A 13,011-nucleotide genomic window follows, 5' to 3' on the forward strand; every position below is an offset into this window, starting at 1 on the left:
TATAAAAATAGAAAAATATCAGGAACATAATACTGACTTAAAGGGCAAATTACAAAACATATAATTCACACAATATGAAAGGATTTATATGAAGTATAAAATACAATGCAATATTACAAATTATTATATGTTCATATATATATTCATGAAATATATATATATATATATATATATATATATATATATATATATTATAGGACATTGGTTACCTCTGAGGATGGATAAAAGAAAGTGGGATTAGAGAAGGATTTTGATAAATCTGTAATATTTTAGTTAAAAAGCAAGATTTGAAGCACACATTTGATCAATTTTATAGTAGATACTCAAAGATCTGTTCCATTATTTTTAAGATGCTTTCTATGACCTTGAACTATTTCATAACTTTGAAGGGCAATAAACAAAAAGAAAGAAAGGCAATAAAAATAAATAAAGTAATAGCATGAGTCTATATATTACATTTTACTTTTGGTGGCCAGGCAAGGAAATAACTCACTCAGTGTCTCGGGTTTTAGCATGCTCGTATGAGTTAAAACTCAGTTGCAGATAACAAAAAGAAAGCTAGATATTTTAAGCAGAACAGTATTTAATAAAGGGAATTAAATGCTTACAAAATCACCAGAAGGGTAAGAAGCTAGTCCTTTAGGAATGAGGCCCACAACAACAAAATAAATCTAGCACACCAAGAGAAGTGCTTTTTCTATTAAAACAAAAAAATAGTTAGAATGCAGGAGCTCACCCCCAGAAATTCCTGGCTCCATAAATACACAGCCTTAGCTGCCACGCAGGTGTCAGAAAGTCCGTGTTTACTACACTCCGGCCCTCAATTCACACACCTGATGAGACACAGTGACAAGCTTGGGGGGTCTCCAAGGAGGAGACTGTGGCAGCCATTCTCCCTTCCTTCTACAGTGTGTCAGCAGCGTGGAGATCAAGCAGCTTCTATCTACACTTTTGACACCGTCCGACTGTTCACTGAAACTTCCAACACATGATGACTGCCCACAATGGCTCCTGGCATTGATCTCCAGGTAAAGACACTGCAGAGAAGCCCACAGCCGTCCTGACCAAACTTTCCAGCAGCTGCAAAAGTATAGCTCTGCTTCCTTCCATGTTCCCACCTCATTGGGTAACATATCACATCAAGAACCCACTCTGAAAAAAGGTCTTGGAGATCTAAATTTAAACTTCTCAATCTCCACACCACGGACAAACACAGAAGGCAGGGAGAATGATCACCACTGTCTCCTCAATGAGCGCCTCCAAGCACTTCACTGTGTCTCACAGAAAAACCAGGGAGATTTTGACATATTCTATCAGGGTCTTCTGTACCCAGAAGCCAGGTACAGTAGAAATAAGGGATCATACAAGGAATGTTTGGAAAGAAGCACGTCCTCCTTCCAAACTCAAATGTCAGCAGAGAGACCAGGTGGCTGCGGAACAGAGAGCAGCAGCTGGTCAGTGTTTGTTCGCAGCCAGGCCAGTGCAGAGTGTCTGGGAAATAAAGAAACAGATTTTGTTCCCACACTCATTAGGAGACTCCATTTAGAGGTCTAGCAGCTGTTGGTGGTGATAAGAAATCTTAAAATTGTTTTCTTTTTAAATCTATAGCAAGATGAATTTCTCCAATCTGCCTAAAAGCTTTTCACTGTTTGGATTGGACACTGCATTTTAATTGTCCAGAGGTGTCTTATTATCTGGCTCATTTCCTTTATTTCATTTTCACTTTTATCTCCTTATAACATTCCTGAGTGAAGGAGAAAATTACTCTTTACTTGTCATTAAATAGTGTCAGCTAATACTTTAAGTCATTGAAAAAAGAGCCAAATAAAACACACACACCCCTGAATTCCTGCACAAACACAAGGAGAAGACCATAAGCAATACTAATTTCTGAAAGCACTAATAAGGTCAAGAAATTCTTCTCTCATGGGGAATATTAATAAGCACATTATGTGTTACTGGATCCATAAATCCTATGAGAACATAAACTATGTTATCCTCTAGTCCTATAAAGCAGTTAGAATAGAACTCTGTGTTGCAGTCACTGCAAATGGCCCTAACTCTTCGCCTTTTCCTATGTCGATCCCCTTTGCCACACGACTCTGTAGTGATCTTCTTCTCTGCCTTGAGTCTCAGCCATCTGGCTTGCATTGGTTAGTAAGAAGTCAGAAAATATGACTAAAGTGAGGTTTGAAAAGATGGTTTTCAGTTGCATTTGCCTACTTTTGCACCTTTGCCATTGTTACAAGAACAGGCCAAGGCTAGACTGCTAACGGATAAAAGGTACATGGAGCAGTGCTAGCTCACTGCCGTTACCCTAGTCAATACCGCACAAGATCAGCAAGACAAGTTCTACATTCATCTATGAACCTACAATAATAACAGAGCTGCTTAGATGACCTGCAGCTGATGTCAGATGCATGAGCAAGCCTCAGTTAAATCAGCTAAATCTTGCAACTGCATGAGCTAATGAATGTCTCTGGCTATGTGCCACTGAATTGTCTGTTTTTTAGCATCCATGTGGCAATAGACAACCAGTACAATGACTAATAAGTATTATGTAATGGTGAATTGATGACTGTACATGAACATACAAGATATCTAAGTCATTTATAATTTCTTAAACAGAATTTAGTATATGAAGAAATCAGATCTGAGTTGATCCTACTAGTGCTTTGAACCAAACGTTGTAAGAAAAGGTGCAAGTTATTTAGTAGGTGAAATGTTTCACTCTTGTATTTCCAACAGTTCTATCAACTGGCTGTAGTCATGCTCACAAAATTTTTACAAAGCTCTGAAGTTTTAGAGGGTGTACCTATTTTGCAAATAATTTTTAACAAGTGCTCTGACTTTGTACATCATTTTAGGCAATCATATATTTATCACAATTCTTCTTAAAATGGAGGCACAATTCTTCCTAAAATGTAGATAGTGAGAAATTTTTAGCCTGGGAAAAATCCATGGTCTCTATTACACTGATTGTTTAAGAAACAGAATAATGTCTAGGCAAGCCCCTAGGGAATGCTTGTTTTCAGCCTTCTCCCATCTCACTAGCTGTGGTAACATGCCTCTCCCACACTCACAGGAAACACCGGAAATACAGTTCAGTAGTATCCTGACCGCAGAGACTTCCATTTTCTGCATTCGTCCTTTTTTCTTGAGCACCATCCCAATCAATTCATCTCATGTCTCCATGGCCATTCTTAGACTCTCAGAATTTCCTTGTGCATAGGACTTTTCATAAATAAGACTCTAAGAATTCTGAAGAATTTTTACATGAAGTTATTTTATTTAAAAAAGAAGACATTTATCAGAAAACACAAAGTTACAATAACATAATGGCAATAAGATTGGAGTGAAAGATATTGATAGAAAAATTGTAAAATGATGTTAAAGAGTGCTACACACAGGAAGACAAGCCTTGTAGTCATGCATAATAATTCAAAGTGGGCAAGAGATTTGACAAAGTGTACTAGGTGCCAAAGCAAGAAATATTATCCTTTGTAAGAGTAGCATTGTTTGTAAAATAAAATATACTTGTTACCCAGAATAAGTAACCTTCTTAAAGATTATCTGAGACAAAAACTTCCCATGCACCTGTATTTGGGTAAGTGACCCCATCTATGTCTGTACTAAATAGAGATAACCATAAGAGGGTTTTTAAACAATTCTTAGGTAGATGCCAAAGTAAAAACAATAATATAAACAGTGAAAAGTATAGTCAAACTGCACAGCTTTCTAGCTGTCACATTGATCCAGAAACTAATGAGATTGCCTAGAAAGATGAATGAATTGCTTATCATTCAAGCAATCCTCTATAAATATAGCTTCTCATAACCAATTTCTTGTTACACATCAGTTCGTAGACATTGTTTTCTTAAATTTGTATGTGTGTGAGAGAGAGAGAGGGACATCAATTTACTGTTCCACTTATTTATGCATTCATTGACTGATTCTTGTATGTGCCCTGACCTGGGTTTGAACCCCCAACCTTGTTGTATCAGAACAATGCTCTAACCAATTGAGCTGCCCAGCCAGGACCACACTTTACTTTTCAATTGTTTATGAGCTTGTGGCAGATATGATCATATTCAGAATGCATCTACAAAAAATCTTGTGTCTATGTAAAATAACTTTTAAGTGAATTAATACAATGTAAACATGTTAATGACATTTAACATTTTGATTTTGTTTATGATTCAATTTTTAACTTAACTTATTGGTTTGATTGCCAGGAGGGTATTATGTATACTCTAGGAAGATCTGGGATCCAGGCTAGCTCTTCCAACTCTTAGTTGCTGTATAATAGTCAATTTACTTACACCCTGAAAGCTAATTTCTTATTAGAAAACAGAGCTAAAGAATGATAACTAATTCAATAGCATGTTATAAGAACTAAATGAGTTATATTCAAAATGCCTCATACATGATAAGCAAGCAATACATATAATTAGCAGTAGTGGCTGTGATTAACATCATTTGTAGCATTGTCACTGCCTCCACCACCACAAGTATCTTTGCCATCATCATTGTCTTAAATGACAGTACAGAAGAAGGCAGACAATTTCTTAGCAAGGTATGTGGGAGGTATATGAATGCATTCATATCACTCATAATGTATCTTTTGAAATACTTTATTTCACCTGTAACTTTTAGCATTCATCCTGGACACCTTATGATAAGGAAAATAGCAATTATAAGACCAATATTCCAAAATTATGTTAGATGAAAAAAATCTACCTACAAAAAATAGAATTGAACCGCACTCATAGATTCTTAATAATCAATGGGGCAAATGTCTTAACACATAATGACACCTTAAAAATATTTTATTTCTATACTTTCTGGTCTATATTAACTAGAAAGTAAGATTGTTATATGTTAGTCTCTGGATAACAACTTCTTTTTCTAACTACTCTTCTCTAAAAGTGTTAGTTCCTTAATTCATTTATGTATTCAAACATCTCATGAGTGCCAAATCTATGTCAAGCGAACCTAGAGGTAAGAAAGCAAGGTAGGCCCTCCCCTCAAGGAACTGAGACTTGTGGGAAAAGACAGAACAGAGAACTATACAACTGGCCTTCAGACAAAGAGGCGATTACTAGAATAAAGGGGTACTTGAAGTGCCATTAATAAAAAAGGCAAAGAGAGCAATTTATTGTAAAGGTTTGGAAAAAGAAGTCAAAGAATTCTTAGGATTTCTTGCACAGTTTCCTCTCATGGAACAGATGAATTCAGTACTTGTAACTAAATGGATGTCTTTTTATACAGTGTTTGTAGCTTTTAAGTGCATGAATCTATTTTCTATCTATTAGATTTTTTTACCTTCCAGGGAAGAGGAACTATAATAAAACCATAGAGTTTTAGAGCCAGAAGTGACTTTAGGAAGAATGTTAGCCCAACATTACAGTTGATTAAAAAAGCTGTTTCCAGACGATTTAGGAAATGTCCAATTCGAAGACACATGTGGCTGGGAGGAGAAGCCAGGCTATCCTGCCTCCACTTCTAAGCCAAGATCTGGTCTGTGGCACGGCTTGTCTTTGTACTGTTATACCTGAGTTTCGATCAGTCCCTGGTAAAAGCCTCACTGTCAGGAGATGTGTACAAGAAATCCTTATAAAATTATGGATAGACTTCTTTTGGCCCCTAGAACAGAATTCAGTGGGGCACCACAGTTCTTTATTTAAAATGTATGGTTGCTCTGAAACAGTTAATGTAGCTCCAAAAATTCATCCCTTATGCCACCAGAACAATTTATGCACTGCCAAATCTTGTATATAAATCTCATTTCACAAACCATGCTTGAGGAATACTGAAATCAGGGCTATTCACAAGACAATATTAGCAGATGTATTTTTCCTATGTTAAATATATCCTTATCATTTTTATTATCTATTAGTGTGGTTATGCTTATTACTGACAAGGAAGTTTTATTTGAATATTTTCCATGGTTTTCAGATCTACAGAGGCCACAGGACATGTTTATCTCGTTTTCCATTAATTTATTCTCTATCTTGCTATAACATTGGCAGTTCTGTTAGTATAGATTTTGGTAACCATCTCAAGGTGCCCATTAGGCTTAGCTTTAAAAAAAGAAGAAATTGACAGAGTCGATGCATTCCCCCCCAAAGTTTTTTGTTGTTGTTGTTTATAAATGTCTTTTGTAAAGAAAAGGCTTTTACATTTATTGGCTGTGTCTGGTGAAAGCTATTATCCTACTAAACATGCCCTTAAGCTGCATTCTAACAGGCCTCTTTGTTTAAGCTACTCAATTCATTTTTACCTATAGCAAAGAAGTCTGATTTTACATACAAAGTTTCACAAGCACATTGTTAATATTCACGGAAGACACACAACCTTAATTGTCCTTCATTTGTCAAATGGCCGCACATTTAACATAAGCTCTGGAAGCAGTCGCCTCCCAGTATCCTTCGATGACAGAAACTATGTTGAGATATTGCTAGGCTCAACATTCTGTTTTCACTCTTCAGAAATAAAAAAATTTCACTTATTATTTAAAAAAAACTGTACCTTACATAATATCATTTAAAAGTCACCAAGAACCTTTTTTATTTCTGAAAATTATAACAAAGTTCTTTTAAGAATATTTACATAAGTACATGTAAATATTATATATTGATGGGACAGTGTTACTAAAGTTCTAAATTGGATCTGTTTCTGAGAACTGTAATTCTTTGAGTACAATACTCTACCTTTATAACTGTCCTTTCATAGTTATCATACCAATATTATTTCAATATGACTCTTTCATGAAGTATTCAAAGAGCTTCAGAAATATTTTATTACAAGTTTTTATCTCAAATTACTATAATAGAAAACTTTTCTGGAACATTTTCATTGAATAAATATAACTTCCACCCAACTATGTTTAGTTGATGTCAAAAGGGAATTTGGAGGGTCACCAACTGCAGATTCCAGATTTGATTTAGGACACATCAGTATTCAGGACACAGAGTCAATATATTACCAGGTCTCTGTTTCATTGCTTGCATGGCCTTCGTTCTCAGAAATGTTTTTCATTTTGTTGTCAAATATGACCCCTGCAAGCAGTAGGGTTACTAATATTTCCAGAGAAAAGAATCCTATTTTTCACATTAGTCCAGAAAAAAAATGTCGCAGGGGTGACTCTTGTTGTCTCATTTGGGGTGAGAGACCCACTCTTGCATCAGTAACTGTGGCCAGGTTATGAACTGCTCTGACGGCCTGGGCTTCAGCCACGTGCCCGGAACTGAAGCCAGAAGGAGGAGTCAGCCTCACTGAGGCCACATTGAGAGGGGGTCAAGTCGTGACATCTCAAAACAAGGTGCGCACAGAGCATGCGCAAACTCTCTAGCTCACACAGCCTATGTAGCCACAAATGACATCTGTAGCTTCGGCTTTATCTCTGCTTTTGGAGATACAAAAAATGATGATCAGATATCCCCATGACTTTCAATAAGTCCATTGCTATACCTAAAAAAGAACATATTTTAACATTAACCAGCATCACTGGAAATCTGAAATCCCTACAGTATTCTCTGAATCCTGCCAAAATACCTGAATTTCAATGCTAACATTTTCTATTATCTACCTAAAGCTAAGAGGAATGTAGGAATGTTTACATGAACTTTGTAACTGATGGAGTTGGTTGCCTGATTCTTTAGGTTGTGGCAATACTCTCAGAACTGAAGACTTAGATTAGGAAATGAAGACACAGATAGTAGAAGACTAATTGAGCATGGATATTCTTGTCTTGAATAACGATTATTCATTTCACAATGTGAAATATCACTAAGTATTATAATGAACTCAATATACCCCTTTTATCTCCCATGACAACACCCAGAACAACAAACAGGATCTCAGGCAGCCCTACCCACTGACCAGGACACACTCTACTTGCAGAGAATGACACAAATAAAAAAGGATCCTCACATATTGAACAATTATATATTGATGCCTAGTATGTGTTGGGTGCTGGGAATAAATTGGTCAGTGAAACAAACAAAAATCCCTACAGAGTTTATATTCTAATGGACTAAGATATATTAACCTTATTGCTAACTTTCTCAATTTCCAAGTGGGAGTTTGTTCCAATTTTTTCCTCTTCTATTGCATACTGGATATCTTGGCTTATTAAATTTATTAGTTAGTACTGACCGAAGTACTAACTAAAGGGGGTATAATCAGAGCGTGATGCACCTAACCTGAGAAGGCCACAACTTCAGCTCTAATATCACGCAGAATGGCTGAACTTGGAGAAGAGTAACTCCGTGACCTCCCATCCCCACCCTCCTGTTTGTCAAGCTCAGTATATTTTTGTAAGTAACAATTTTTCAGAAATCATAGTTAGCTGGACTATGTTAAGCTGTTTATTTTTTTTTTCCTGACAATGATGGTAGAGGAGGAGGAGCTTTTGTGGTAATATGTGGGATATTTAAAATACATTAATGGTGACACTTTGCTAATCCACCTACAGGAACAAGAGCAAGAGAGAATGTGTGTTGAGAACTGGTTGAGAGTGGGTGTGGGACTACTCTGGGCAGCCAAGCAGAGGACTAGTGAACACCAGGAGGCTCCCCTCCTTCTGAAAAGTGCCTTTCCTGCCCTGCTCAGCGTGGTTCCTATAAGACTGGCATGTTCTTCACGACCCCGACTTTGACCAGATATTATTGACTCAGAAATAATTGCATAATCCAAAGTAAGCAATGGGTAAAAATTTTGAGATTTTAAAATTTTGTATGGAATAATCAATTTTTCTCGTATGGTTAAAGATATGAAACTTAGGAGTTTGTTGGTTTCATGTTTTTAACCAGTAAGAAAGAGACAGCCTAGGAGAATGAAACCACCTCAAAGAGAAATGGTGATGGATAGGAGGCAAGTTCTGACGGCATTTGTTCCCCCTGTTCAAGTATTTCTGATAAATTTCTCTTGTTGCTGAAGATGGTTCAAGTTGATTTCCTGTCACTGACAAATAAAATGCATTAACTAATGGACAATTAAATATCATTAAGTGTCATTAAATGTCCTCAGATTTTGGCCTTAGAGCTTTTTAGTTTCTTCTCTGTGTCAGTTTCACCTCTTGCTCTTATAGCTCTTTCCTGTGCAGTTGGGAGGCCAGTTAACCAATTCCATTATAATTGCATCTAAGCTAAGGTTTCTATCGCATCTAAATTAAGTTTAGGTGAACTATGTAATAATGTGGACAGTTTCTCTCTCTCCCTCTCTCTCTGTCTCTCTCATTCTGAATCTTGAGAGAAACATTTTGATAGCTTTGGGACATTTTGCTTTCTTCTACAAGTCAAACTTCATGTATGTGAAGTGTGTTAGGGTGAGCAATTGTTTGGCTTTGCCTGGGACCAAGGGAGTTCCCAGGATGAAAGACTTTCAGTGCTAAAATTAAAAAGTCTCAGGCAACCTGTGAAACAAAGTGAAAATGTGAGGCATCACTACATGCTTAAGTGCTTAGGCTGTTTATGTGTCAATATTCTTCATTTGTAAAATGGGGATAACAATGACTCCAACTTCTTAGGTATGATTTGAGCACGAGATTAGTTAATGTACATAGCCCTGAGTATAATGCCTTGCACACAGTAAGGACTCAATTTTAGCTCCTATTGCTATTACGATTGTTAATGAGTTACTAGTTGTCATTGTTAAATTGATGGCATGCAATTTAAAGGAACTTCAGTACTGACCTGCCCACATGGTTTGACTTGAACCTATGTTCTAAAATACTCCAAACCTTTACTTTCATCCAGATTTTAGTTCTTCCCTTATATTTATGATGTCATAACAGCTTTTTTCTGTTTTAAGTTTCCTTTTTTCCAATTTATACTATATCATTAGAGATTATTCTGTATTTAATTTATAAAATGAAGCACTTTATTTACCCTGAAAAGATCCCCACCATTTCCTTTTTGTATGGCCGGGAAAAAGAAAACAAGGAAAAGCAATAAAAGGAGGAGCTGACAGAAGCAATCGCATAATCATAAAAGTCATAATGGTCATATTCCAGTTAGAAAAGATCTTGGTATTTGCTCTGAACCTAAATCTAGCTGACTCTCAATCCAATGGTTTTATTTGTATTTGTCCCCTTTAAGTGAACTCCTTAGAAGACCATTTCATAGACACAGTTGTTTTTAACTGTTCAGTAGAGTATGACAGGTGTCTTTGAAAGCACAATAGAAATTGATTTCACATACCTGAATCATAACAATGGCTTTTACTTTTTGTTGGAAGTCTTGATGAATCCAGATCTTGGGTTAAATGCTTTATATATATTGGATCTCATTTTTGCCCTTACAACACTTTATGACTTAAATACTCTTATCCCCTTTACAGAAATGAGAACTGTGGATGAATCTCAGCTCAGAGAGAATTATAATTAGTATTCAAATATGTGTTTTATTTTATCTTAGACTAAATTTATAATTTTCTTATTTAGAACTTATAAAGTTTTCTGTCATGCTCTAATTCTGTCATTCTTCTGATCTTCCAGTGTTGCCATAACTACTGGCCCCTACTGGGATAGCCAACATCACCTAGAATGGAGTAACAGTTTTTCTTATTAAAACCGGGGGAGAGGGGCACTTAAGAAGCTGCTTATCTGTGAGATAAGCTCACTTTATCTGTCTTACTCCTGATTCTATTCTGAAATCAACTTAATATCCTGTGGCTCCAAATCTAAGTCTTTGGCAAGATCCGTGCTTCTCCCCACCCAGCCTGACTCTCTCAGAGACTAGACCAGGGTCAGCAAACGAAGACCAGCAGGTCAAACCTCTCACACCACATGTTTTTATAAACTTTCACTGGCACATGGCCATGCCATTCATTACATGCTATAATGACAGAGTTGAGTAATTACAAAAGATGCTATATGGACCACAAAGTCAAGTTATTTACTCTGTGGGCCTCAATATAAAAAGTTCACCAACCTTTGGTCAAAGAACTTTTGCCCCCAAACCTGTGAGATCCCGCATGTGGTTTTCCATTCACTAAGTTCACACCTACTCTTTTTGCCTATGGTTGAGAAGCTTTCCTGCTGGTTCTCCTCCTCACACCTTGTGATTAAATCTCCCTTAATTGTCTCCTTGGTCTGTCTACGTGCAATGTCATGGTCACCTTGCATCTGGGCCATTGTAAAGCCTTGGGTATGAAATGTTTCAATGAAGCAACTCTGTTTTATCTTTATTCTTCCACTTGTTCTAACAGCTCAATAGGAGAGTGACATGAAATGCACTGGAATTCTACAGATGGGCCAATGACAATGGCCTCACAGATGGGCTTTCTTACAGAAATGCAGTCATCAATTTTTTCCTCCCAACTACAAACACCATGTCTAACATATATTATATTCATGGGGTTTTTAAATTTATTTTTTATTTCTCAATTACAGCTGATATTCAGTATTAGTTTCAGGTATATAGCATAGTGGTAAGACATTTATATAACTTATGAAATGATCACCATAATAAATGTAGTACCCATCTGACACCATACATAGTTATTAAAATATTGACTGTACTCTGTGTTGCACTTTACATCCCTGTGACTCTTTTTGTATTTGACAATTTCTACTTAATTTCTTCACCTTTTTTATCTTCATGTTGTTCTTATTTTATTTTGAAATAAAATTTAGATAGGAAATATAGAGAGAAAACTATTTTTTCCATCTTTGGCATGTTCTGACCTTTATTTTATTTTAAAAAGAAATAACAGCACAATTGTGAATAAGACTGCAATACACACATCTTTCCACAGGAGGCTAGGACATCATTAAGCAGGGAAGCGATTAGAAGGTAATTGCTGTTATATCAAATTAGGGCATTTTAAAAATCACAGCCACAGCTGTAGAACTATCACAGAAAATGAGCTAAAATTAAAATTTCTCAGGTCTATAACTGTGGCTCCCTATTGGTGGGCCGGATTCCAGATGCCTTGCCAACTGACTGCAGTTTGCATGACTACTCTTTGAGGCAAGAAATTTTTCCTTGTTTCTTAATCCTAATTGGGCCAGTTAGAGCAGGACAAGCTGTGGCTGATTCAGACAGCTCCCTGAGGGTTTGGAACCAAGCAATGAACTGTATAACTGAGGTCTGGTGCCTATGGCCGGGATGTCTCAGGGGCATGGCTATTTCTAGAATGAGCAGCAGAAGGCCTGCAAATTCTTAAAGACATTGCTTCTTGACTTCCTTATAAATACCTTTGCTGGCACAGGTTAGAGGAAGAACAATGTTCCCGCTTGAATTTAGGGAGCTCTCTATTCACTGAAAATTGATGAAACAGAGGAAGCAGCTGCTTAATAATAAAGGGTTTGTATTCCACTGTCCATGCTACCACAGAGGGCTTAAACCGCACTTTATTTCTGGTTGGATATGGAGCACTCCTGGAACAACCTGAGGCTGGGAAGATCACCTGCCATACGTAGGTGATTTCTTGCCCGTGGTGGGTTCCAATTGCTGGCTTGATGTTCTGATTACCTAAAGCTGTTCCTCATCCATCTGTCATAACATATAATAAGATATTTAAAAGAATGCCTGACAACCAATGTGAAATGCTATTTAGTTTCTAGTCTAGCCTTTCCAAATGGTAGGACATTGATCAGCCAGGCAGTTTAATGAATCTGCCATCTTGCATCAGCAGTCATTCTCTAAATTAAGTCATATTCCATATAAAAGCCTTATTGTTATTCAGAGCGCTTCCCAGCTACAGCTGTAAGATTCGATTAAAGCAGTATGTTCCTAAGAGGAACAGCTTGTTGGGGGAAAGCAAAATGAAAACTCACAGAGTAACAAAAGAAGAAAAATGGAGGATTTTATTCTACTAATAAAATTTCAAGGCGTGTTCTCATATGCTTGTAATATCACTTTTCAAAGACTCTTCCTCTCTAGTCTTGTTTTATTGCCTGAAATAATGTGTGCAAGAGCTCTTTGAAAGTGAGAAGGTAGGTTTCAGAGATTGTTCTAGCTAAGAGCAACATGCCTTACACATACGAAGTGAGGCAGCTGG

Source organism: Phyllostomus hastatus, unplaced genomic scaffold (assembly GCF_019186645.2).
Source record: "Phyllostomus hastatus isolate PE091 unplaced genomic scaffold, TTU_PhHast_1.1 phas_contig_196, whole genome shotgun sequence".
Classification (NCBI taxonomy): Eukaryota; Metazoa; Chordata; class Mammalia; order Chiroptera; family Phyllostomidae; genus Phyllostomus; species Phyllostomus hastatus.